This window comes from Leptonychotes weddellii, chromosome 4 (genome assembly GCF_054177405.1).
Source record: "Leptonychotes weddellii isolate Sample4059 chromosome 4, ASM5417740v2, whole genome shotgun sequence".
Classification (NCBI taxonomy): domain Eukaryota; kingdom Metazoa; phylum Chordata; class Mammalia; order Carnivora; family Phocidae; genus Leptonychotes; species Leptonychotes weddellii.
In genome coordinates this window covers 78,532,720-78,557,304 of record NC_138372.1, presented here as the reverse complement: position 1 = coordinate 78,557,304, position 24,585 = coordinate 78,532,720, and the positions used below count along the sequence as shown (strand labels likewise).

The following is a 24,585-nucleotide window of genomic DNA, read 5'->3' as shown; positions in this document are numbered from 1 at the left end:
GAAACAAATAATACATTATATATTAAAAAAAAAAAAAGAAAGAAAAGAAAAAGAAGAAGAAGATAGCAGGAAGGGAAGAATGAAGGGGGGGAATTGGAGGGGGAGATGAACCATGAGAGACTATGAACTCTGAGAAACAAACTGAGGGTTCTAGAGGGGAGGGGAGTGGGAGGATGGGTTAGCCTGGTGATGGGTATTAAAGAGGGCACGTACTGCATAGAGCACTGGATGTTATACGCGAACAATGAATCATGGAACACTACATCAAAAACTAATGATGTAACGTATGGTGATTAACATAACATAATTAAAAAAAACAGCCAAGACAGAAACAGCCTATGTGTCCATCAATGGATGAATATCCATCAACCATAAAAAGCAAGGAAATCCTATCATTTGCAACAACATGGATGGATCTTGAAGACATAAATGAAATAAGTCCAAAGGGAAAGACAAATACTGTATGATCTAATATGTGAATCTTAAAAAATAATAATAATAGAAAAAGAAATCAGACTTGTGGTTCCCAGAGGTGGAGGGTGGGGGGAGGGAATTTCAAGAAGGTGGTCAAAACTCCCAGCTTATATGTACAAACTCATCTGCAAGCTTCAAGTTAGAAGATGAATAAGGGGGTGCCTAGGTGGCTCAGCCAGTTAAGTGTCTGCCTTCAGCTCAGGTCATGATCCCAGGGTCCTGGGATAGAGCCCCACATTGGCTCCCTACTCAGTGGGGAGGCTACTTCTCCTTCGCCCTCTGCCTGCCGCTCCCCCTGCTTGTGCGTGCGCTCTCTCTCTCTTGCTCTGCACTCTCTCTCTCTCAAATAAATTTTTTTTTAAATCTAAAAAAGAAAACAGAAGATGATGAATAAGGACAGGGGATGTAATGGACAACATGATGACCATAGCTAATGAGAAAGTTTAAGAGTAAATCCTAAGAATTCTCATCACAAGGATAATATTTTTTCCTTTTCTTCTTTTTCTCTTTCTTTCCTTTTTATTGTATCTATATGAGAAGATGGATGTTAGCTGAACCTAGTGTGGTGATCATTTCAGAATACATGTAAATCAAACAATCATGTTGTACGCCTACACTTCTACAATGGTGTAGGTCAATTATTTTTCAATAAAACTGGGGCAAAAACTAGATGCAAGACTCATTCCCACTCTGCCCCTCTGGCTGTGTGATCTCAAACCGGAGACTTAACTTTCATACCTAGATCTCTCTATGGGATGATCTCTGTCCTTGCTTCCCAGACAGCTTATGTAATCTCTGAATACCTCTAGAGATGTCTCACAGCCCAGCCCCCAAAATGTTCTTGAAACTTCCCTACCAAGCTCTTAAAACTATGTAGAGTAGTTCCCAAAACATTTTGCTTATGAGCCCTCTCATTTAATATTTACAAATGCCAAGAGCCCTCTCCTTTGGTGGCAAGAGTTTGTTTTGCCTCAGTTGACTGAGAAAATAATGGCCAAAGCTTCTGCTGATATAATCACTTTTTAGAATGAATTTGCATGTTACTACTTGGAGCGGCAGCCACCCACAGTTGAAAAAAATAAAATTGCCAATTTGTGGGAGCCTTTGTATTCCTTGAGACTGAGGACGGTACCGATCTTCTAATGAAATAGATTTGCCATACTCTGCACTGACGTCAAGGTCCTTCCACAGATATTCAGCCCTCAGACTGGGAACCACTGACTAGAGCTACTTAAAAAATTAGGCAATTATTATCCTCAGAAAATTAATTTTTCCTACACTTTCCTCATCTGCTGTTAGAGCAGCCACACGGAGCGTCCGGTTTGTTTGATGTAACGTAGATTACAAATACAGAGATCCTTACCTTACCCTCGTAGCACAACTATATTCTGATAAAGGATTTGGAAGGCAGTTGCTTAAAGGACAGAACTCTTGTTTGGCCATTTGCTAGTTTTCCCTTCTGAAAGGCCTCATTAGGCACAAGAAGCTGAACAGCAGAATTAAAAAGAAAAAGAAAAAAAAAGAAGAAAGAAAAAGAAAAGGAAGCAAAACTGCCCTCCAAAATCCAAGAGTTCAAATGAGATTGCATACAAATTGCTGGGGTCTCTCTTTGTTCAGCCCAGCAGCTATTATTCCTATTTCTATGTGACTTGCATGGCAAACACAGGAACAGAACGCAGAGAGACAAAGAGCCAGGACCAAGAGAGACAATAAAATTGTTGTGCACGTTTGCTTCTGCAATCTACCAGGCTAGTTTCTGCCTCGCAAATTTCTTCCACATTCTGCTGTCCATCATACAGGCAGCTTTTAGGAAACCGGGATGGTGGGGGAGGCGGAAGCCATCAGTTGTCATAGAAACGATAGCAATTTGTGCCACCTTTGTGCAAGTGGAGAGAGACCTAGCTGCTGCTGTTGGGTCCATTTCCAAGGACCCAGATTGAGAAACACCAGCCAGCTTAAAAGGGAGCCCCTGAATTTCTGCCAAACAAGCAAACTTATACCCTTCAAGTGGCCTGTCACGTATTTGCCTGGGATTGAAAGTTAATTAAAACGCAACCCTGGACGGGGGAACACTTTGAGAAAGACACATTACTCAACCTCAAAATCCCCCGGGTGAGGTCTAACGAGGCGATTGTAACCTTGCACCCCAGAGTCATCCTGTGGGGAACAGACCCGAGCAGGGTGTTCAACCCTCAGCCTGATGGGATCTGTTCTCTTCAGAGAAAGATGTAATCATCTTTAAGAGACTCTCATTAAGCTGGTGATTAAGGTTAGCATTGAGAAAGGAAACGTCCCAAGGGTGAGGCCAAGCTGTCAGGGATCACGCTGACGGCGTGCAAAGCCAGGTGGCTGTAGCTTTCCCTGAATTTACGGCCTCTTTAAGATTGCTGCAGAATGGCTTCCCTCGTAAATCAGCAGGCTGACATGAAATAGCAACCCCCAGCCTTCCACAGTAGGCTCTGGATGGCTGGCCATCCCTGGGGGCTCCCCCAACACAGAAAGTACTCATCTGAGAGTTGGGGCACAGCAACCTTAAAAATAATAAGTTCATGTAAAAAGGTCCTGTGGGCTCATAGAGACGAAGAAATTCCTGTTAGTAGAACTTCTGGAGGGTTCGCTCCTGCTCTTTTTGCTGTGTCTACTCGTGAGTACTGAGAGAGTATCTAGGGGTTGTAGATAAAGATCAGCGAGGCAGGATTGGAGTCTGAGGGATGGTGTTGAAACACGCGGGGCTGTAGGTCTGTCACCAGGAGACAGGAGGGCAAATCCAAATGAAGGACAGGAGAAACCAGAGAGCCAAGGGAGAGAGGTCAGGAATCACATAGGAGCAGGAGCAGGAGGTCAGAGGGTACACATAAGCAAAGAGAAGGAGATTGCCAAAGGTTTCCACAGGCCAGGAAGATACAGACTCTCAGAGCAGAGTAGAGAGTCCATTTGAGGCTTGATTTTGAGACATGGTCCAAATCCACCCAGAAGTTTTCCACGTGCTCCTGCTAGGACAAGAATACATTGCACACTGGCTCAGTTGGATTAGGTTCAATGCAATAGGACAGAAAATCAAAAAGATCCCTGGCAAGAGCCAGACAGAAGTTGGCAGACCAAGGCTGCTACAGTGGCTCTAAGGCAGTTAGGGACCTCGGCGCCTGTTAGCTTTCCATTCCCCCTCTAGGCTGAGGGCCTTGGTCTCTTGACCCACAATGGCTATTATAGTTGCCACTATCACAAGCACATTCCAAACAGCAGGATGGAGGAAGCAAGGTACACTCTTCCCCTTCTACAAAGGCTTACCAGTAGTATCAACCAACACTCTATCAACCGACACCGTCACTGTCAAGAACCTCCTCATGTGGCCACTCCTGGCTGCAAGGTATACAGACAATGTGGTCTTTAGGTTGGATTCATTGCCACCCGGAATAAATTACTAAGTAAAAGGAGAAATAGATACTTTTACATAATGAGAGGTCTCTGGCAGTCAGGGTATCTCTTCTTGGACTCTCCGATGATCTCTTTAGAATGTGTCAGTCATGACACATTTGCTAAATCAGGGAGAGGGGTGTTTCCCACACCCATTCTCTAACTCTCTAGACACGAACTGGGTGTCCTACCATTCAAATCGGACACTAACAACCACACTTAGTGCAGATCCCACAGAATAAAGCTTCAGTCCCACAAGACACAAATTCCAAGTTTCAGCCTCCCACACTTCTAACTGGCTGTAAATGAGGGGGTCCCACAACCAACCCTCTCCTTAGGTTTAATAATTTGTTAAAACAGCTCACAGAACTCAGGGAAACACTTTACTTACTATTACCAGTTTATTATAAAGGATGTAACTCAGGAACAGCAAAATAGAAGAGATACATAGGGCAAGGAATGTGGGAAGGGATATAGAGCTTCTATGCCATCTCCAGGCTCACCACGTCCCTATAACTCAATATATTTACCAATGTGGAAGCCCTCTGAACCCCTTCTATTAGGATTTTTAGGGAAGATCCATTATATAGGCATGGTTGATTAAATCATTAGCGATTGATGATTGAACTCAATCTCCAGCCCCTCTCTTCAGCCTAGAAGTGGGAAAGGGCTGAAATTTCTAACCCTCTAGTCATGTGGTTTGTTCCTCTGGCAACTAGCCCCCTATCCTAAAGATCTAGGGGCTTCTAGCCACCAGTCATCTCATTAACATTAAAACACTCTTAACATTCCTGGGATCCCAAGGATCTTAGAAAGCTTTCTTGCTAGGGACTAAGACCAATTACAACAAAAAAATCCCCCTACCACCCCTTTTGCTCAGGAAATTACAAGAGTTTTAGGAGCTCTGGGTCAGGAATGGGGGTTAGAGACTAAATATATATTTCTTATTATATCACTATCACTCATTCTACAACAAGGAAGTCTTTCTGCAGCTTTGTCCCCAAAGTAGAGCACCTTCTCTTCAAGATTGGTGGGGCAGTACTAGAGTCAAGGATCAGAAGGAAGATAAGTTTTAGTACTTCCTTGTAGGAGAAGAATCTCTGGAGGGTAAAACCCCAGCAATGAGTCCACCACCCAGAGGCTGAGTCACTGTCAGGGACACCTCTGGCTTTAACTACTCTGGGCTTACACTAAAGCAGAGTCCAGCTTGGCTCCTGGGATAGCCAAAGAGACCACAGTTGTAATCATAGCTTCACAAGCAATGGGATTCATTCACCAAGCATTTTCTCTCCGCAATCACTGTCCTAGGCACTGGAGATGCAAATACTGAGAGGCATCCTTTCCTCTGAAGATGTTTCCAGTCTTGCAAGTGAAACAATACGTTAATTACAGATTAAAAGACAGCCTGATCCCTGTGATACTAGGTGTTGTTGGTGCACTATGGCAGATTCATCTAAATCCTATAGGAGGCAAAGGAAGGCTTCTCCTGACGTGAAAACCTGCCAGGTTTGAAAGGCAAATAGAAGTGGGACAAATTGAAGAAACAGGAAAATATTTCATGCAGAGGAACAGCACATACACAGATGTAACCATAAAAGAGGACACGTTCAAGGGGAATACTGGTAGTTCAGTCTGGATGGAGTATTTGGTAAGAGTGGATGGCTAAAGACTCAATCCCGAGCAATAACAGCAGTAACTTTTTTTTTTTAAGATTTTATTTATTTATTTGTCAGAGAGAGAGAGAGCACAAGCAGGGGGAGCGGCAGGCAGAGGGAGAAGCAGGATCCCCACTGAGCAAGGAGGACTCGATCCCAGGACCCCGGGATCATGACCTGAGCCGAAGGCAGACACTTAACCGACTGGGCCACCCAAGTATCCCAACAGTAATAACTTATACAGTGATTATCATATGCCAAATTCTGTTCTAAATGCTTTAGATATAACTCATTTAATCCTCATGACACCTCTATGGAGAAATATCCTGCTTTACTGAAAAGAACGGTAACCCAGAGAGTGAGGTCACACAGCTCGCATGTGACACAAGCAGTGTTTGATTGCAAGAGGGCGGACTCTGAGGTCTATGCCTTTAACCCCCACACAAAGCTGCACCACTACAGTCTGGAGAGGGCCTACTACCACTTGGAATCTGAACTTTATTCTGAAGGCAATGAGGAGCCTTGGAAGAGTTTTAAGCCAAATGGTGATAGGATCACACATTTCCTTAGCAAGTCACTCTAAAGGTTATATGAAGAAGGTTGGAGGGGGTAAGAGGTGAGTGATGGGCCCAAACCAGGACAGCTGAGACCTGAAGACACACAGATCTCTTCGGTTGAGTCAGTCACGAAGCCCTGCTGCACCCAACAAAAGCAATGGGCAGCTGAGCCCTGCCTCGGAGGACCAAGTTAGCAGGGCAGAAATTTGTGTCAGGAGCATCCAGGGCTCAACTACAACACAGCAAGGAAAAGTAGGAATTTATAGTCAAGGGGTGGGAGGGCGGTTGTGTCCTTGGGTAGAACATTATTAAGACGAAACATCAGGGAAAGAGGGGATTCTGGCCCAACAAGAGAAATCTACCTGGATTCTTGCTGAAGGCAGGCCAGGGTCATCAGACACCAACCGGGGCATGTGGAGGAAAGAGGAACTTGAGTAGACATCAAGGGTGACCAGATATCGAGGGTGAGGGGCTCTGGTTAAATGACTTATGATTCTTGCTACAAACTGGACAATGCAAAGACCAACAGAGAAGTCCAAAAGCCAAGGCGTCGTTGAAAAAAGAGCTCAGAAGAGCCCGAGTAGAGTTTGGTCAAGGAAAGACTCGTCAGGGACTGGCAAAACCAAAAAATGAATCAACAAAAAAAACCTGAATAATGTCATAATGACCTATCAAGCACAGCTGTGGAGTGCCCACATGTCTTCTATATGTTTCTTATTATTCTAAAGTCAAGATAACAACCCTGCAGTGCACACCATCATTTAAATAAATCTTCACTGCATCTGAGTGATGTTGATAATGGGGAAGTTATGCATCTGTGAGGGCAGAGTATGGGAAATCTCTGTACCTTCTTCTCAATTTTATTGTAAACCTAAACCTGCTCTAAAAAAAATTCTTTAAAAAATAACAACTAATGAAATATTATTTTGAATTATGCTATTTCGGAAGATGTAATCTTTTAATTTGCTTTGGGATGAAATTTACAGAACACGATTGCAAAAAGGTTTCTAAACCACCTAATAGCACAAACACTGTAACAAGCCCCTGATATGTTCATTCTTTTCTTGAATTAAATATTTCTTTGGGGGATAGCTAAGACAAACTCAAAACCCCAAGTCATCCTGTGCCCATCCTCAGATTTCCTGATGTGAGTGTGACTCAGTATAAAGGGCGGATAGGGAGAGGGAAAACGAAGAGTGGAGAGGTCCTATTGTTCTTACCCCATCGCCACCCCAGTATTCAGAGCTGTGTTTGGTGCTGGCCCCACCACCTCTGTGGCTGCAAAAGCCGTCAATGAGGGAGCTCAGGCTGTGAATGGCTCCACAATGACGGGCTCCCTCCCTCGGGGAAGCTCGAATAAAGGGAAAGAGGCCGGTGGGGACACAAATGCAACACTAAAGATCAAAAGGCGGTCGGCGGAGTAAAGGTGGCAGGGTCTGAATGAGGAAGTGGGAAAACCGGGGCAATCCCTGCTCACACTTGACCGTGAACCCTGCAAAGGGCTACAGAACAATGCGGAACAGAGATGACTGGTGCAGCGAGCAGATCTAATGCCTTTGACGCCCGGAGTTTGTCAGCGCTAAAACCTGACGTGTGAAGAAAAAAAAAAAAAAAGAACAAAGGAAAGTCGGAAGGCTCGTGAATATCAAAGGAAAGGGGCTCGAAGAAATGCTGCAAAGAAATGATTCAGCCCAAGATGCTTCCGGAATTTAGGATGCTGATGCAGCCGCTGCCCTTGCAGCTGCGACTCTGAGTGTTGCCTTCTCTTTAACTGCCACTTTGATACCAGAGCCTTTTGAAGTCCTTTTTCATAAATTTGTAATTTACTTCAGCAACAGATAGAACTTCCTGTTCTGGTGTTTACTCTCTCGTTGGGTTTTACCGCAAGGCAAGACAAAAGACAGGTCCGTGGGCGCCCTCTCCTGGTGCTACTGGGAAGCTGCAGCAATGAGAGCTAAGGCGAGACCGCTTGTCAAGTTTTCCTGTTTGGTGCAGCAGGTTTTTATTAATGTCGGCCCCGTATCTCTGGTTATCAAACTTAAGCGCTCGCAAGAAACGCCTGGAGGACTCGTTCAAACAGGATTTCTGGGTCCCGCCCCCAGAGTTTCTGATTCAGTAATTTTGGATTTGCATTTCTAGCAAGTTCCCAGGTGACGCTGGTGTCGGAGCACAGTCCTAGAACCACTGCTCTATACACAGGGCACTGGGTGAGGTAGGGAGGCACTTTATGAAATTAGTGGACCTTATTCTAAAGCAGGAAGAGAGGTCAGTCAACTGAAAAAGTTTTCAGCTTGCTAGGGTCACTCAAGGTTGTAAGTGGTACCATCTGAATGAGAGCCAAGGTCTCAACACCCCTGCCGGTGCATTTTCCATTATAATGTGCTGAGCCTTAAGTACCCTGACAGGTCCTTGATGTGTGTAACAGCTATAACTGCCACCCAGGGGAAAAAAACGCACCTCAGAATGTCGCTGAGGTAGGCAGACTTAACCACACACTCACAAACCCTCCCTCCGGCGTGCATTCACCAGCCACACCCACCTGTCTTCTGAAGCTCTATGGCCTGAGAGCGCAGTCAGATGTCCTTGTGGTAACTTTTTCCCCCCGCAACCCAGCTTGTGAGAGCAGGTGTGAGAAGGCCAGGTCTTTCTTGCTGCTGCTGTCAACCACTCCGTGGCTAGGCCTTGCCCTCGGGATTGGTTCTTTAGCAGGACTCTGTATCACACCTCCCAGCTCCCCTTTTCTTCTCACTTCATGCTTTAGCTACTCTAAATAATTATGGTTTCTCCTCTCTCCTCATTGCACCTTGGCACCTGTGGGCTTTCTACCTTTCTCCCTCAGCTTCTCGGTGACACCTCTTCCTTCCACCACCCTCGCCTGAAGCACTCCATTCATCCATGAGGACTCACCAACCTACCCAAGACCAAGTAGGAACCCAGGCTACAGCGTTCCCACTGTAGCACCCACTGGCAGACCGCAGCCTCCACACACCCATGACAATTGCATGGTCACGGGGCCCTCCCACTAGATTCATTAAGGGCAGGGACTCTGCCCTTTCGGCTTTTCACCTTCGGGTCTAGCACAGTACCTAGAATACAGTGGTTCACACCTAAACTAGAAGGTGTGAACACGGACGTAGGATGGGGAATTTCTACATCATGGATCCACATAAATGTGAAAAGGAGCAGTAGGGGGTGAACCCAGAGAGCATTTGAAGGCCCCAAAGCATCGTTATTCTCAGCCCCCGGGGCCATGCAAGAAAAGGCATGCTTCCTGCAGGAGATAACCACAGACATGTTATGCTGAACGCTGGCAATCCCAGAACAAATCATAAACTTTGTATGTAGTATCATAATTGGAGGGATTGTAGAGATTTGAGAAGACACAGGTGCATGAATTGTCCCTGGTCCCAAGTTTTTTTAGCAAATGATAGGAAGTAGTACCCAGGTGTCTGGATTCATTATCCAGTATTTTCACCATACATTGTGAGAAAGACATTGGATAAGTCCAACAGCGAAGGGGGGGGGCAGAAAAACAGCAACAGGGCCTCCCGACAACAGACAGTGCCCACTGTGGGCCATGGAGGTGCCCTGATAGCATCTCCCTTCAGAAAATATCTCAGCAGCAGCTACCAGGAGTGCAGTGAGCTGACAGCTCTCCAGCAACTCCAGGCTTCACCTACATTTTGAGTCTTGGCGATGCTCATCCCCGGAAGCTCCCAGCCAATAACACAGCACAGCAGGGGGCCTGGGGCATGGTCATTTCTGCCTAATATGGGACCACTCCAATGACAACCTCTCTTCGAGAACTCCCAGTTGGGTTGGCTGGTCAGCTCTCTGTAGTAGTCTGAGACTTTCTATGCCCAGTCCTGTTTCTTCTCCCTTTTATCTTTCATAGGCATTCCCCTCCACTAAACCTCTTGTACTCCTAACTTCATCTTCCCATCTACTTCATGAAGGACCCAATTGACAAGTCAGCCAGAGCCAGGTGGGTTCTCCAGAGGCAAGAGTGGGAACCACAGAGGGACTGGAGTCCCTGTAGCGGAAACTACCAAACCCAAGGTCCAGGAAGTGATCTCTCCAAGATCATGTAGCAGGCTTCCTGGGGGAACTGTTAAGTGCATCTTCCATGCTGTTAAGGATCAGGTATCATTTTTTTTTTTTTAAGAGCTCTATATCATGTGACCTGGCGTTTCTTGCTTGAGACTCTTTCTTTGTATGTGAGGAATATGGATAAAGAAGGAGAAATCAGGAGTTCTAAAAGGGAGATCCTCATTCATATTTTAAGGCAAACTCTCTCAGCTCCAAACTTCATGCTACACCCAGTCTCACGAAACTATGTCCTTGGCACCTAGGGAATACTCCCAGTGTGTTAAGTAAAAAACACCAGCCCCTGCATCTCCGGCATAACCTTCACCCTTGTATCCTTTTCTAGCCCATTGCCAGCACCAGAGCTTTGTCCCTTTTGGTGAAATGGCCTCAAAAAGCCTAGGAGAATTAAAGGATTCTCTTCTTTAATTTCAAATCTTCTCAAATGTCCATCTTCCAGCATCCTGAACCCTTTGGTTTAAAAGCCAGAGGTGGGGAGAAAGAAAATAAAATGAGGAGGCTTATCGTGTAGGATCACTCCCAAATGTTTCTACAGCCTATCCATTAGCTGTCCAACTTTGATGCCTGTGACACCGGAGGAATGCCAAGTGTACCTCAAACATATTTTCCCACCAACCCCACCTCACAGGCCTGAATGCCTTCAAGATTCTGAAGGAGAGGGAGAGAGATCCACCTCCAGTTGAGAATATGCTTGGGTTGGAGTAATCCATCTCCCCTGAAAGGAGCTGTCTTTTGGGTGTTAATTTAAAAAGTAACCACACAAGCCAGTTACACTTCGTACTTTATAGATTTCCTTAGTCCACCATTCAATATTGCAAAATAGTGTTAATGCAACTTCGTTAGCCAGCCCAAGTCCCAGATGCATGCCTATCTGGAAATGTGTCCCTACCATCCCTCCTACTGTTCATTCATTGCATCTTTAAAAGATCAACCTAAAAGAAATTTTTTTAATTAAAAAAAATAGTAAAGGATCAACCTAAGTATACCTTTAAAATGCTGCCTTCCATTACGACCATCATTTGTTGCTCCATCTGGCTCTCAGAGACACATTTCCTGGTCAGAGTAGACCTAGGGACATGGAGTGTACTCTAGAGTGACTCCATTTGAGCTCTTACTGTCAAAGACAGTTGAGAATTAGGTCCATTTTCTTTGCCTCCAGGCTCTTATAGAACCCTGGGAATCCGAGGGCGGCAGCTTCATCTACCTTTTTTTTTTTATTTTTTAAGATTTTATTTATTTATTTGACAGAGAGAGACTCAGAGGGAGAGAGGGAACACAAGCAGGGGGAGTGGGAGGGGGAGAAGCAGGCTTCCCGCGGAGCAGGGAGCCCGATGCAGGGCTCGATCCCAGGACCCTGGGATCATGACCTGAGCCGAAGGCAGACGCTTAACGATTGAGCCACCCAGGCGCCCCTCATCTACCATCTTTAATCAGAGCCACATGTGAGCCTTCCCAACAGAGGAGAATTTATGTTTGAAAATAATTCCAGAGATGCTGAATGAATAAAAGAGGTCATTTCATTAATTACATGGGGAATAATGGACATTTCTGCATGTAAATGGCATTGCCATCAGCTGTGTTGCCTCATAGAAATCCAGCCTGCACAGAAGTGCTCGCTTAGGAGTGTTATCTCATCCGGGACACATTACCAGGAGATAAGTACATAATGCGGCAGAAGTTACAGAGCATTTCCCAGTTTGATAAATGAATTAAGTCCACTTTCTGAAGTCGTCTGGGAATGTGTGTTAAGAAAGTGGGAAAGGGAATATCCTTCTCTGAATAACTATGATCAACTCTCAGGGTATTTCCTGGGAATTCACGGCCAATGAGGTCACTCACTGACCCAATTGTGCATGTCAAGCCATTAACCCCAAATTTGACACTCATTTCCAGGGAATCTACCGCGCTTGAATCATTGTCACTATAATAAGCATAAAAGAAGAGGGCATAAGGATTTCTTCTGAAAGAAGCCTTTCTGCCTAGTTCTAGAGAGTTGTTTGCTGGGCATTGGCCTGGAATAATTCTTCCAGGCTTCATGACTCTTCTCAAAAGAGGTTAATGATTGGTTACCAACCGCACTGGAAAAAAAAATAGTACCTCGTGAGTGCCACTATGGCAATTGAGAAAACAGAACTGGAATCCCAGGTGAATCATTTACAGCATGTGTATCTATGGGAAAGTTGTTTAACCTCTCGAAGATTCCATTTTCTCACCTGTAAAATGAAGGTAATACTATCTGCCTTACAGGTGGTTGCAAGGACTGAATGAAATTCAGCACAGCAGTGGTGTTAAGAGCTGCTCTTTGGCATCAGACTCCCTGTGTTCAGAATGGCTTTTTATCAGCTGTGTGACTTTGGACAAGTTAATTACCCTCTCTGTTCTTCAATTTCCTCATAATAATAACAGCTACTTTTGGTATCATAATGAAAATGAAGTGAGTTCACACACATAAAGAGCTGACAGCAGTGTCTGGCACAGAATAACCACTCAAAAGTGTTCATTATTGGGGCGCCTGGGTGGCTCAGTCAGTTGACCATCTGACTTTTGATTTCAGCTCAGGTCATGATCTCAGGGTTGTGGGATTGAGCCCTGCATCAAGCTCTGTGCTGGGCATGGAGTCTGCTTGGGATTCTCTCTCTCTCTTTCTCCCTCTCCAAAAAAAAAAAAAAATTAAAAAAAGGAATATATTTTTTAAAAGTGTTCATTATTGCTATTATTGTGCGTAAAGAACCAAATGTGGTGCCTGCACCGCACATTCTAGACATCCAATAAACATGAGTTCTCTCTCTCCGCTAGTCTTTTGGCAAACCCCAGGGGAAATCTCAGATAACATTACCCGGTACCGGTTATTTTCCAGTTCTCCATAAATCAGGAGTACAGCAAAGGATTGTCCCCTTATCTCCATGGACACAGAACTCTTTGTCTCATTTGCCACTGGACATCTTTCACACATGGCTGACCCCAAACCCAATAAAAAGTGACCTCTAAAGCCTCCCTGACAGAAAATACAGATCCCTCCAACCTACCTGACCCCGACCAAAAAATACACTCCCCCCACCTTGCCAACCCATCCACCCATGTGCTTCAAATACCCATGATTCCATAATCCAGCAAATATTTGCAAAGCACCTGCCATATAGAAAGCAAGAAGAAGGACACAAAGAAGGAGCAATCATGGACCCTGGCTCAGGAACTTGACCAGTATGGAAGAGGAGAAACAAAAGGCAGAGCTGCCAAGAGACGGAAACAAAGTTAGTCAGAAAAGACTTCAGGAAGGAAGTGGCATTGAGACTTTATCTTAATGTGTAGCATTTTAAAAAAAGATTTATTTATTTGAGAGAGAAAGAGAGAGAGCGTGTGAGCTGTGGGAGGGGCAGAGAAAGAGAAACTCAAGCAGACTCCACGCTCAGCACAGAGCCTGACGCAGGGCTTGATCTCACAATCCTGAGATCATGACCTGAGCTGAAATCAAGAGTTGGACGCTCAACCAACTGCACCACCCAGGTGCCCCAATGTGTAGAATTTTTAATGGCGTCCATAGAAATGGGGAATTCCAAATGGAAGGAAGAATGGGGGTAAAGGTTTAGCCAGTAGAAAGCATGGAACATACACCAGGAAAGGTATGTCAGCTCCTCAGGCAGGAGCTTAGGATAAATAAAAAATCAACATTAGAAATAAACTTTTTTTTTTAAGATTTTATTTATTTTTTGACAGAGAGAGAGACAGCGAGAGAGGGAACACAAGCAGGGGGAGTGGGAGAGGGAGAAGCAGGCTTCCCACAGAGCAGGGAGCCCGATGCGGGGCTCGATCCCAGGACCCCTGGATCATGACCTGAGCTGAAGGCAGACTCTTAACAACTGAGCCACCCAGGCACCCCGGAAGTAAACATTTTTAAAGATGTTTAGGACAGAGCTGGGAGAGCATCAGGAGACCTATAAAGTAGGGAGCCAATGAAAGTTTTTAAAAGGCAAGGAAGTGGCATGATTAAAGCTGGTTCTTGGATGGGAACTCAAACAACACTGCAGAGGATGAATTTGAGAGGAGAGAGACAGGAGTTAGGGGATTATTACAATAACACAGGTGAGAAAGTTGGCCATTGATGTGGGTAGGATGGGAGAATAAGCAAGATATGGGATGTGGTGCCCACAGGTCTTGACCATTGGTTGGATTTGGAGGTAAAAAGAGAAAGACACCAAGGATGAGCCTCAGATCTTGAACCCAGCTACCCATAGGAACAAAGGAACACCATCCTCCACTGAAGTAGGGAAAAATAAGATTCTGGCTCTGGCATGAAATAATGACTTGGATTCATCCAAGAGTTGGTCCTGCCCTTTCCACGTCCTTTCTTGAAACTGCAAATAGTGGGCATTACTTTCTCAGTTCCTTATTTACAGGAGGGGTCTTCATGAAAATCACAGGGCTCTGGGATACTTGAGAAGAAAGAATGACAAAAGCAGAGACAAGCTGGGAATAAATCTTTTCTTCCTTCCTCAGGTTTATGTGACGAGCTTGTCTCTTGCTCACAGGGTGAAAGGAAGGATGACAGGAGGAACCTTCCCCACTAGAATGTAAATTCCATGAGGGAGGAAATTTTCTTCTTTCCTGTTTTGTTCAGCAGTGTCTCTCTAGTGCCTAGAGCAGTCCCCGGCAATAATGGGAGCTCAGTCATGTTTGCTGAATGAATGAATGATCCCTGTTTTTAGGTTTATGAAGAAATAAAGAATAGAACACCCCTCACAGCTAACTCAGGATCCCCCTCCCAACCCCAGTCATGTAGTTTGTTCATTCTTTTAATGTTTTTATCCGTGTCCAAAAGCACATAGAAATAATTCCCAAAGGGCCCTGCTTTATATTCTCACAGTCTTGCAAAGCTCCCAGGAATTGACAGTTGCAGGCAGTACAACCAAGGACATGGCAGCTGTCTGATGAGCAGGAAGCTCATTATTTATGATATCAAGCAAATAAGGTCTGTCACTGGGGAGGGAGGATGGATTTAGAAGTATGCGAGTGTTTGACTTATTCTCTTGATTTTATCTTCTATCTGTAGGCTCACTTCATGATGTTTATCTTTTCCCTTTTAGAATATGACTGGGTAGAAATTTGCCATTTGGAGGCTAGAATGCCATCCAGAATAATGTGAGTGTCTCTTTTTTTTTTTTTAAGATTTATTTATTTATTTGAGAGAGAGAGAGGAGAGAACAAGAGTGAGGAGGGGGGAGGCAGAGGGAAAGAGAATGTCAAGCTGAGTCAGCACTGAGCATGGAGCCCGACGTGGGGCTCAATCTCACAACCCTGAGATCATGACCTGAGCCAAAACCAAGAGTCAGACGCTCAACCAGCTGAGCCACCCAGGCGCCCCAGAAGAATGTGAGTCTCTTCTAATTCTGTGAGAGAGTACCTTACAGCCAGTTTGGGAGCTCCGAGGAGTGCGTTCTTCTCTAGACTCTCAAAAAAGCATCACAAGGTCCAGGAGTTGGTGTGAGAAAGTGGAATCAAGGTAAAATATTTTTGAGTGTATAAAGATTGGGAAGTAAAAGGATGTTACTCAGAAGACTAGTTCATGAGTCAGGTTGGTCTGACATCAGAAGTCCTTAACATCAGACCCACCCATCCGGACTCATTATGTTAAATTGTGTCTTATCTTCCTTTTCTGCTTCCTGAGCCTTAATCATGGTTTCCTCAGTGAATATCATCAGCTGCCTGAAACTTCATAAGATAAAAGGAGGTTTTCTTTTTTAGAAGGTGCTACTCAAAGACTGCAGCTGACTTCTGAACCTACAGTGTTAAACCATGTAGTGCTTGACATGAGCCACTCATCCCACTCTGTTCAAATTAGACCCTAGGGTCATTTATTATGTGCCTATTGCATGCAAGGCACAGTGGGAATACAAATAGAGAGATAAATAAGGCTTTGCCTCTGCCCTGAAGATCACCACAGTTCCTGTGTAGAGAAATAATACAACCACCTCTTCCATGACAGACCATCACACGGGCTGATGTGGAGCCACTGAAGGGTTTTCAGTAGTAAGTTTCATGATCACCCACATTTAGCCTTTTTCAATGGGTCCTCCTTTATCTCAGTCACGACTAACTTCATCGCTTCCAAGGAAGTGCAAGAGAAAGGCAAATTTGTTTTGTTCATTTTCCAAATGTTTACTGGGTGAGTCCATTCTGAGGAATTATATGGGCACCTACTTCTAGTTAAATCCTACAGAGGACTGCTCATAGTTGAGAGCAATTAGAGAGAGCTAGAGCTGAAGGTGGGGAAAGTAATCAAATCCGGGGGGACAAAAAGTTAATCTGGCTGAGGAAACTGGAAAGAAGAGAGGAACAATGGTGGGGGAGGGGGCAAAGGAAAGAGGGACAGATGTGGAATCCAGGAGAAAAAGAGACAAAAGAATCTAATTTAAAGGCATGAAAACATCGAGACATATCAAGATGCACGTGATAAGGCCATGTCTGGCTTCTCCCCAAACTTAGAACAGTGCCTTACATGTGGTATTGAATAAATATTTAGGGATAAAGGTACTAAGAAACAATTAATCAGGTGTATTTCTTTATAATCCTTACACTTGTGATTCATACTTGTTCTCTTAGGAAAGCAAAGCTCGAACACTCTCTACCATCTCTGTTTCATTTCCCAGATCATCTTAACATATATTAAGTTACAACATCATAATGTATCATTTAGGCACTTCCCCATTGCAAATAAGCCACATCTTATGTTGCTTGCCGTGTTCGATTTTAAGATTGTAAATATACAAAGGAAGGCAAGAAAGCGTCTCCGCACTGCAGAATAAGACCCCATGAGGAACCCAAAAGTAAATCAATAAATGTTCCTTGCTGGTTTGGAATTCAAAAGCCATCCTGGTGACCTGCTCAGTCTTCTCTCCCTCAGAAGTAGGCAACTCTGATTCTCCCTCTGGTTGACTCTGCCAGTTGCAGGAACAAGCTTCTCTCTCCTCCTCTGCTTCTTTTCCTCTGTTTCTCTTTTTCCATGCCCCCCACCCACCCCTGCCCTTCTATCTAGCATCAGATTTCTGCATGGGAGAAAACATGAATGGGTTAGTAGCTGCCCAGTGAAGACTCCCCCTACTAGACAGAATTCTTGTACATGGGATCTCATAGGTGCTAATTCCCAGGATCCCAATGGCCGGGGGTACCCATCCTCCCTTCTGTCCATGTGGCAGTGTGTGCCAGGGAAACTCCCTGAGGCTGCCTAAAGGGCCCAAAATGTGGCAAGTATTTGGGATTTCAGGGATTTTTATGAAGTTTACATGAATGTTGGCAAACAATTTTCACAGAACTATCTAGAACTAGCAGAACATTGAAAATATCATATATCCAAATCTGAACTCCTGCAATTCCAACCTACCACCACCTACCCACTCCCAGCAAACCTGCTCTCCCCACAGACTTCATCTCAGTTGAAGACAACTCCATCCTTCTATTTACTCAGCCCATGAAATTGGATTCATCCTTGATTCCTCTCTTTCTCCCACATCTGATCTGACTGGAAATCTTATTGACGCCACTTTTGTTTTTTAAAATTGTTTTAAAGACTTTATTTATTTATTTGGAGGGGGGAGAGAGAGACGGAGAGCATGTGCATGGCGGGGTGGGGGGCGAGGGAGAGGGAGAAGCAGACTCCCCACTGAGCATGGAGCCTGATGCAGGTCCGGGCTCGATCCCACATGACCCAAGCTGAAGGCAGACGCTTAACCAACTGGTGCCCCCCCATTGACCAGGTGCCTCCCATTGACTCCACTTTCAAAATGTATCCAGAAACTTAGAACTTCTCACAGTTTGCACCATTATCACCATGGTCCAAACGGCTATCACCTCCAGCCTGGATTTATTACAGTAGGTTCCTAACTGGTCTCCATGCCTCCACCGTTGCTTCCCGCCTGCACACACACCTCCACCAGTCTAGTCTCAACATAGCAGCCAGAATGGTCCTTTTAAACATTGGTCAGATCACATCACCCGTCTGTTCAAAACTCAGTAGATGCTCATGTCTCTTAGAGAAAACCAAAGTCTTTACAACAGCCCACAGTATTGACATGATGGGGTCTCCGCACCTCCTCTCCCCACCACCCTCACTCGTGCTCACTCTGTGCTGGCCACCCTGGCCTCTTTGATGTTTCTGGAACATACCAAACATGCTCTCATTTCCGGCCTTTGCACTGACTTGTCCCTCATTCTGGAACACTCCACCCCCAAAATGCAGAGTGCTAACTGCCTCAGCCACCTCAGATCTGTGCTCAGATGTCATCTTCTCATACCTCACTTAAAATCCCCCCAGCACTCCCAATCCCCACCCCTTTGCCATGTGGCATTTTATAACATACTATATAATTTTCTTATTATGTTTTGTGGGTGGGGGTTAACAGGTCTTTTTGGTTTGGATTTATTTTTCTTTTGGTCTCTTTACCCTGGTAAAAGGAAAGCTCTGTAAGGAAACTTAGACCAATCTCTGAAATTTGTAGATACTCAATCAATATATGTTGCTGAACACCTGATATATGGGACAACTGAAGCAGTATGCTGAGCTTATTAATTTAGAAGAGATCAAGCATTGTGAAAATCCAAGTGTGGTTTGGGGTTGGGTGTAATGGGTTGAAAAATATATGTGATTTTCAAAGTAAACTCTTCTCTTTTTTTCCTACTATCTAACTTCTAATCACCAGTCTGCGCTGATGGCAATTCTATACACAGATACTGATGTGCTAGTTCTCATAAATAAGTGCAAGCTAGTGAGTCAATACATCAGCTTATAAACAGATCGCTATCATCCAGGCAGAATGAAAAGGTAAGGTTCTCATTCTCAAGGACCTTACATGCAGCATGCATGAATAATTATTCCACTGTACTCAGATGAAAGAAATGTCACGTTGTTATCTTTTTTCTGTGTCTAAATGAAATTAAATCTGTTCCACTGCCTCTGAACCAAGCTCAGGCTGAGATCTTCTGCTATGGGCCCCAAGGTCACCACTTTTAGTGTGTGGCCACCCTGGCTTCTCCCTGTCAGTGGAACCTACCCTGTCAGTGGTCCTACTAATCCCCAGGGTGCTCTGATGGAGTGTGGCACAGGACTGTGACACTCTTGGAGTTTTCTACCACTAACCATCCTTCCTAAATTTTTGGAAAGCTCACCTTTGTAGGGTTACCTCTTTTTAAAAACAGTGTCAACCTCTAGTCCCTTCTTCTTAATGATCCTAAAACCCCAGAGATTTGTTACTTCAGCATGACAGGTGGGGTGGAGGTGGGGAGTTCTACAGGACACCAAGAATCAGACTTTAATTCATCTCTTTACCTGATATAATACATCTGATAAGACAAAATAGCTCCAGAATGATTACAACAAAAGAAATTGTAAAATAGAGTTTCTAAATTGAATGCATAAATTCTCAGACAATGTAAAATAAAGATTGATCCAGTGGGCTAGAATTTATCAGAGAAATGTTCCTGGAAGAAGTAGATTTTGAATCAATCCTAGAACAGGGGGAGAGAGATTAAAACTTTCCAATAAAGGCAGATGATTTTGTCTTTGGTACACACTAGGGGAAGGAGGGGGAGGACACCAAGTCCAGAAATAGTGAGTCATAAGCTGAGGAGAGGAGTTAGAGGATCAGGATGTAGGATACTACACTCAGAGGGGGATTCCTCACCATGGCAGAACAGCAAGTCTCTGGTGTGGCAGATAACTGGTAATCTGAGCATATTAAGCATGACTCAAGACCAGTTTAGATTCTGGGAAGAGAAAGAGGGGAATGAAAATGCACTCACAAAACATTAGTGAAAGACGACCCACAAGAGACGAAGAGACCAAATACTGCAATGAAGAATCCCAAGTGTGGTATTGGGTATATACTTCATTCCAACTGAAGCATAAATTTACTACTGTATTGCATTTCCCGGAGCTACTTCAGTCACTGGGCTCATCAAATCCAATTTCTCCTCTTGGCGGTAAAAAATTTGAAGCCACAGAGACTCACTAACGTAGAGAAACTTGAGGTCGTCTGTCCTTATTCTCTGAGATGGTGCTCAACTTTATAGCACTTCTGTCCACCCCGGGAGCTCGAAACCCTTACAAAGACCCAGAGCGTTAATGTCACAGAGGGCACGCTTCTAGCAAAAAGGAAGAGCTTTTAACAAACAACAGGAATGCTGTCCTCTTCAACGTAGTTTCAAAGTAGTTTCACTAGTACTTCCAATTTGTAGTATATACTTGGTACCAGCTGCTGGTGCTCAGGCATACATCTTTATTGTTCCTAAGATTTGTCAAATCTTTATCCTTTCAGGTTGATGATGGCGTGACATAGCTAAAAGTGCTTTGGTTCTAGCTTTAGTGACTAAAGGGTGTGATGAGACTGGGGACAGTGCCATTTTTATTACAGTATAGTAAGTAGATTGATTTCCTCAGGCCATTCCTTTTGGAGACTCTAGAGAGCTGTTGATTTCTTACTGTCAGGCACTGCAGGGACACTGGATTGTTTCCATGGTCCCTGTCATCAGCAAGCTTACATTTTAAGGCAGTACATCCTCAAGCGAGCATGTTTAATAGCCACAAAAAGTGAAATACCATGATGTGTGAGAAGAGAGCAACCATTAATTTGATTTGAGGAACAGGGAAAGGGTTCATAGGGAAAGGAGTGTTTTTGCTGGTGGTTAGGGGATGAACAGAATCAATAAGCAAAGGAAGAACGAAAAGAACTTTCCAAGCTGAGTAAGAATAACAGAGACACAGCCATGTGAAAGTGCAGGGTGAGTTCAAGCAATAGTAAACAGTTCTGTGGTTGGAGCAACGGGCACTTGGGAGATGGCGGTGGAAGATGAAACCAGATGATGGAGGACTGTAAATATCAGACTTGGGAGGACAGCAGACCCAGAAGAGCATGTTCAGTCATGTTTAGAACAATGATAGCCTTGTTGGAATAAATGGGTACCTTCCTGAGATGAGTTCTTTGAAGGCCTGCACTCATTGGAACACTCAAGCCCCGGGCTGTTGAAACACAAATCAGTCCTCCTTACTTGATAATCATATCTGATATGATTGTGTCTCAGTAAAGAAAAAATAAGCAGCGATTAGGTAAGAAATCAGGCTTCAGAGTGCAAAATGAGTCATCAGCAGACCCACAATGGAGGAGGAGATTCAGTCCTGCTGGGCTGTGTGTCATATGAGGTTACAGAGTATGAAGATAAACTCTGCCAGGAAGCCCCCTTGAGAAAAATCTCTTTCTTCCTCAGGGGAATGAGGGAGGTCTCTCCCGGGGTCAGGATTCCCAGGGGATGAGGTGGTAAGGGTGGGGGTGCTCGGACTGAGTTTGGGAAGAGCCCAGCATAGTAAAGTGCTGAGGCACAAGTCAGAGAAATGGAGAAAGAAGTTGAATCTATTCTCCAGCACCAAGATGAGATGGAAGTGATGAGGGTATTGGAGGGAGATGGCAGCTGGCTCAGCCTGGGGGGCACCCAAGATTTACACCGAGGGCTCAGGATAGAGCACCCCTAGCATGCATGATTCATTCTGAATGCCAGCAGCTGGTGGTCTAAGGCTACCAAAATAATTCCCTGTCCTGGTGAGAAGTGGCCCCTGAACAGTGGCTCTCAAACTTGGGATACCCCAGAATGATCTGGAAGGTTTGTCAAAACCCAGATTGCTTGGCCCCACCCCCAAAGTTTCTTATTCAGTAGGTGGGATGGGCTGAGGAATTTAATTTTCTAAGGACTTCCCAGGTAGTGCTGATGCTCTAGTCTGAGACCCATTGATCTAGAACTTGGTAGGCCAGAGTACTCAGGTAAAGCCCTCTGTAGTTGAAGCTAAGAGGAACTGGAAAAGGTAGGATTTAATCAATTCTCGCTTCAACTACCTGAAGGGGTTTTGTATGCGCAGGAAACTGATAAATGTCAAAAGAGGCAACAACTCAGTTGACAGTGCAATAGAAAGAAAAGGAGACAGGAAGGCTGGTTTAAAGGAAGGATTTCAAGAAAGAATCTGGCCGTTTGCCCAGAACAACCACCTGTTGGAGGAGGAAGGAACTGCATCACTGGCTGGTCACTGATAGCTAAAGCTCTCCTGTCACCTGGCTGCCTCTAGAATCGTCTCTGGAGCTTTCCAAAAACACCAGGCCCTGGGCCCCGTGCCCAGGTAAATTAAATCAGAATCCCCGCAGGTGCTGGAAGTTTCTGAAAGCTCCTAGATGATTCTAACAGCAATTGGGGCTAAGAGCCACTGGTCTAAGGAAAATCTGATCCAGTTTAAAGGGGAAACAAAAATCTTATAGGGGATCTATGGAATGAGGAGCCCATCTCCAGTTTACTTAACACTTGGCAAAATTTCTATTTTTTTTTTTTTGCAAGATTTCTAAACTGACCAATCCTCACGCTCTTGTTCCCTCCTTCCCAGATCTTCAAATCCCATTTACTGTTGATATTCCCAGTATCTGAGCAGTTTCTTTGCTGTGCTCCCCCACCCTTCGCTAACTGTGGATCACCATGATGGTTTACGGCAGCCAAATGGCATACAGCTGAAAGCACCAACCAAGGTGTTCTCCTCGAGATGTGTTCCCTCCTGTCTCTCAGAGGCCTGACACCGAGAGCAGGTTCAAATGGTATTTGTCTCTGCAGAGCCACAAGTCCATGAATCATTTATTTTATATCAAATCAAAATGTACGTTTAAGAGTCATGAAATGCCCTAGTGGAAAGGAAGATTTATAGATCAGCTAGTCAAATATTTTATAGATAATCTTAGGATAGTGAAATATATAAAATAGATTTTTAAAAGAGGCACTATGGGGCGCCTGGGTGGCTCAGTTGGTTAAGCGACTGCCTTCGGCTCAGGTCATGATCCTGGAGTCCCAGGATCGAGTCCCGCATCGGGCTCCCTGCTCGGCAGGGAGTCTGCTTCTCCCTCTGACCCTCCCCCCTCTCATGCCCTCTCTCTATCTCATTCTCTCTCAAATGAATAAATAAAATCTTTAAAAATAAATAAATAAATAAAAGAGGCACTATGGGACAGTGTGTATGCTATGTTGCTATTTGTGTTAATAAAAGGAAGGAGATGGGGCAATGGTGGGGAGGGAGGAGGCTACCTCTAGAAAGATAGACCAAAGATTGTGACATTTGTTTCCTTTAAGGTGGAGAGCCTGGAAACAAGTTAGTAAGGAGACTTTTCATTACATACATGTATCTCTTGAATTTTGAATCATGGCATGGATCAGCTACTTGAAATTAAATTTTTTAGCAATTAATTTTTTGTAGTGGAGCTCTTCTGGTTGGAACAGGCTGGACTTCACCTTGCCACCTCTCCCCCTTAGCCTAAACCCCCATTCCCAGACAAAGATCCATTAGAATTTCTAATCCCATGAAGTTCCTCAGAGGATGCCCCCATGGGATCTGGCTGGAGACCTACTGAACTTTTCAACCCTACATTTCTTAGCAGCCAGAATTGATGCCTAGAGAGGCCAAGCAAGTGGCTCAAAGTCACACAACTAACAAAGGAACCTAAATCTCCTGATCCTTTCTTTCTTTTTTTTTTCCTGATTCTTTTTTCCATGCCTCCTCAGATATTTAATCCCTTCTATGTAGCATCTCAGATACTTGCTGAGCCTCTGCAACTATGCCAAAGAGATACCATTAATACAAGCACACAGCAGCAACAGAGGAAATTTATTGACCAAGACACCAAATAAATAGCAAACCCTCACTATCACAGTAGTGATATGACAATAACCCTCCCCATTTGTGAAAATTCACGCTATAAATAACCACACAATATAAAGGATTATGTAGTTTATTTGGGTATTTTGTAGCATGAGTCACAAGACAAACATTTGGAAGATAAAAGCACCATATATAGAAAGCAACTCTGTATTTTTTTGTTGATGCTGGCACCGCCCCAATGACCACTAGGTGGCAGTAGTGTCCTAACAACGTAAAGCAGTAGGTCTAGCGCTCTTGGGGAAACTGCATTCATATCACACAGCTGACCCACCTGGCTACACTGCCTTGAGACCCAGACAGAATTATTAGTAGAAATTCCAAACAATTCTTCATTCTCTTGATAAGCTATGTCCTCTTTTGTAACAGCCAAGAATGCTTTAGCTGATGTCACAAAGCAGGCTCAAACCGGCAGCCCTTAGGCAGAATCTCGTCAGCAGCCATGTGTTTGCCTTGGTCAGTGTTCGGTTTTGTAGTTTTGTCTTCATCCAAAGTGACTTTAGGTAGAGCAGGCTCTCTCCACTTCGCCAGATCTCCCACCACTCTTTCATGTCTCATTAAAGATATCTAAGGCGGGGCGCCTGGGTGGCTCGGTCGTTAAGCGTCTGCCTTCGGCTCAGGTCATGATCCCAGGGTCCTGGGATCGAGCCCCGCATCG

At 44.5% G+C, this 24,585-nt stretch overlaps 2 long non-coding RNA genes across 4 annotated transcripts in view; one reads left to right on the top strand and one right to left on the bottom strand.

Annotated features, from left to right (window-relative positions):
• The window catches only part of LOC145721054 (uncharacterized), a 92,845-nt gene extending 76,830 nt beyond the window's left edge, over positions 1-16,015 (bottom strand). For all 3 annotated transcript variants that reach the window (XR_014144529.1, XR_014144528.1, XR_014144530.1), the window contains exon 1: positions 15,606-16,015. This is a non-coding gene — a long non-coding RNA (uncharacterized LOC145721054). The remainder of the gene's footprint in view (positions 1-15,605) is intronic.
• Positions 1-24,585, top strand: part of LOC145721055 (uncharacterized) — a 381,812-nt gene that overhangs the window by 74,001 nt on the left and 283,226 nt on the right. The window lies entirely within an intron of this gene.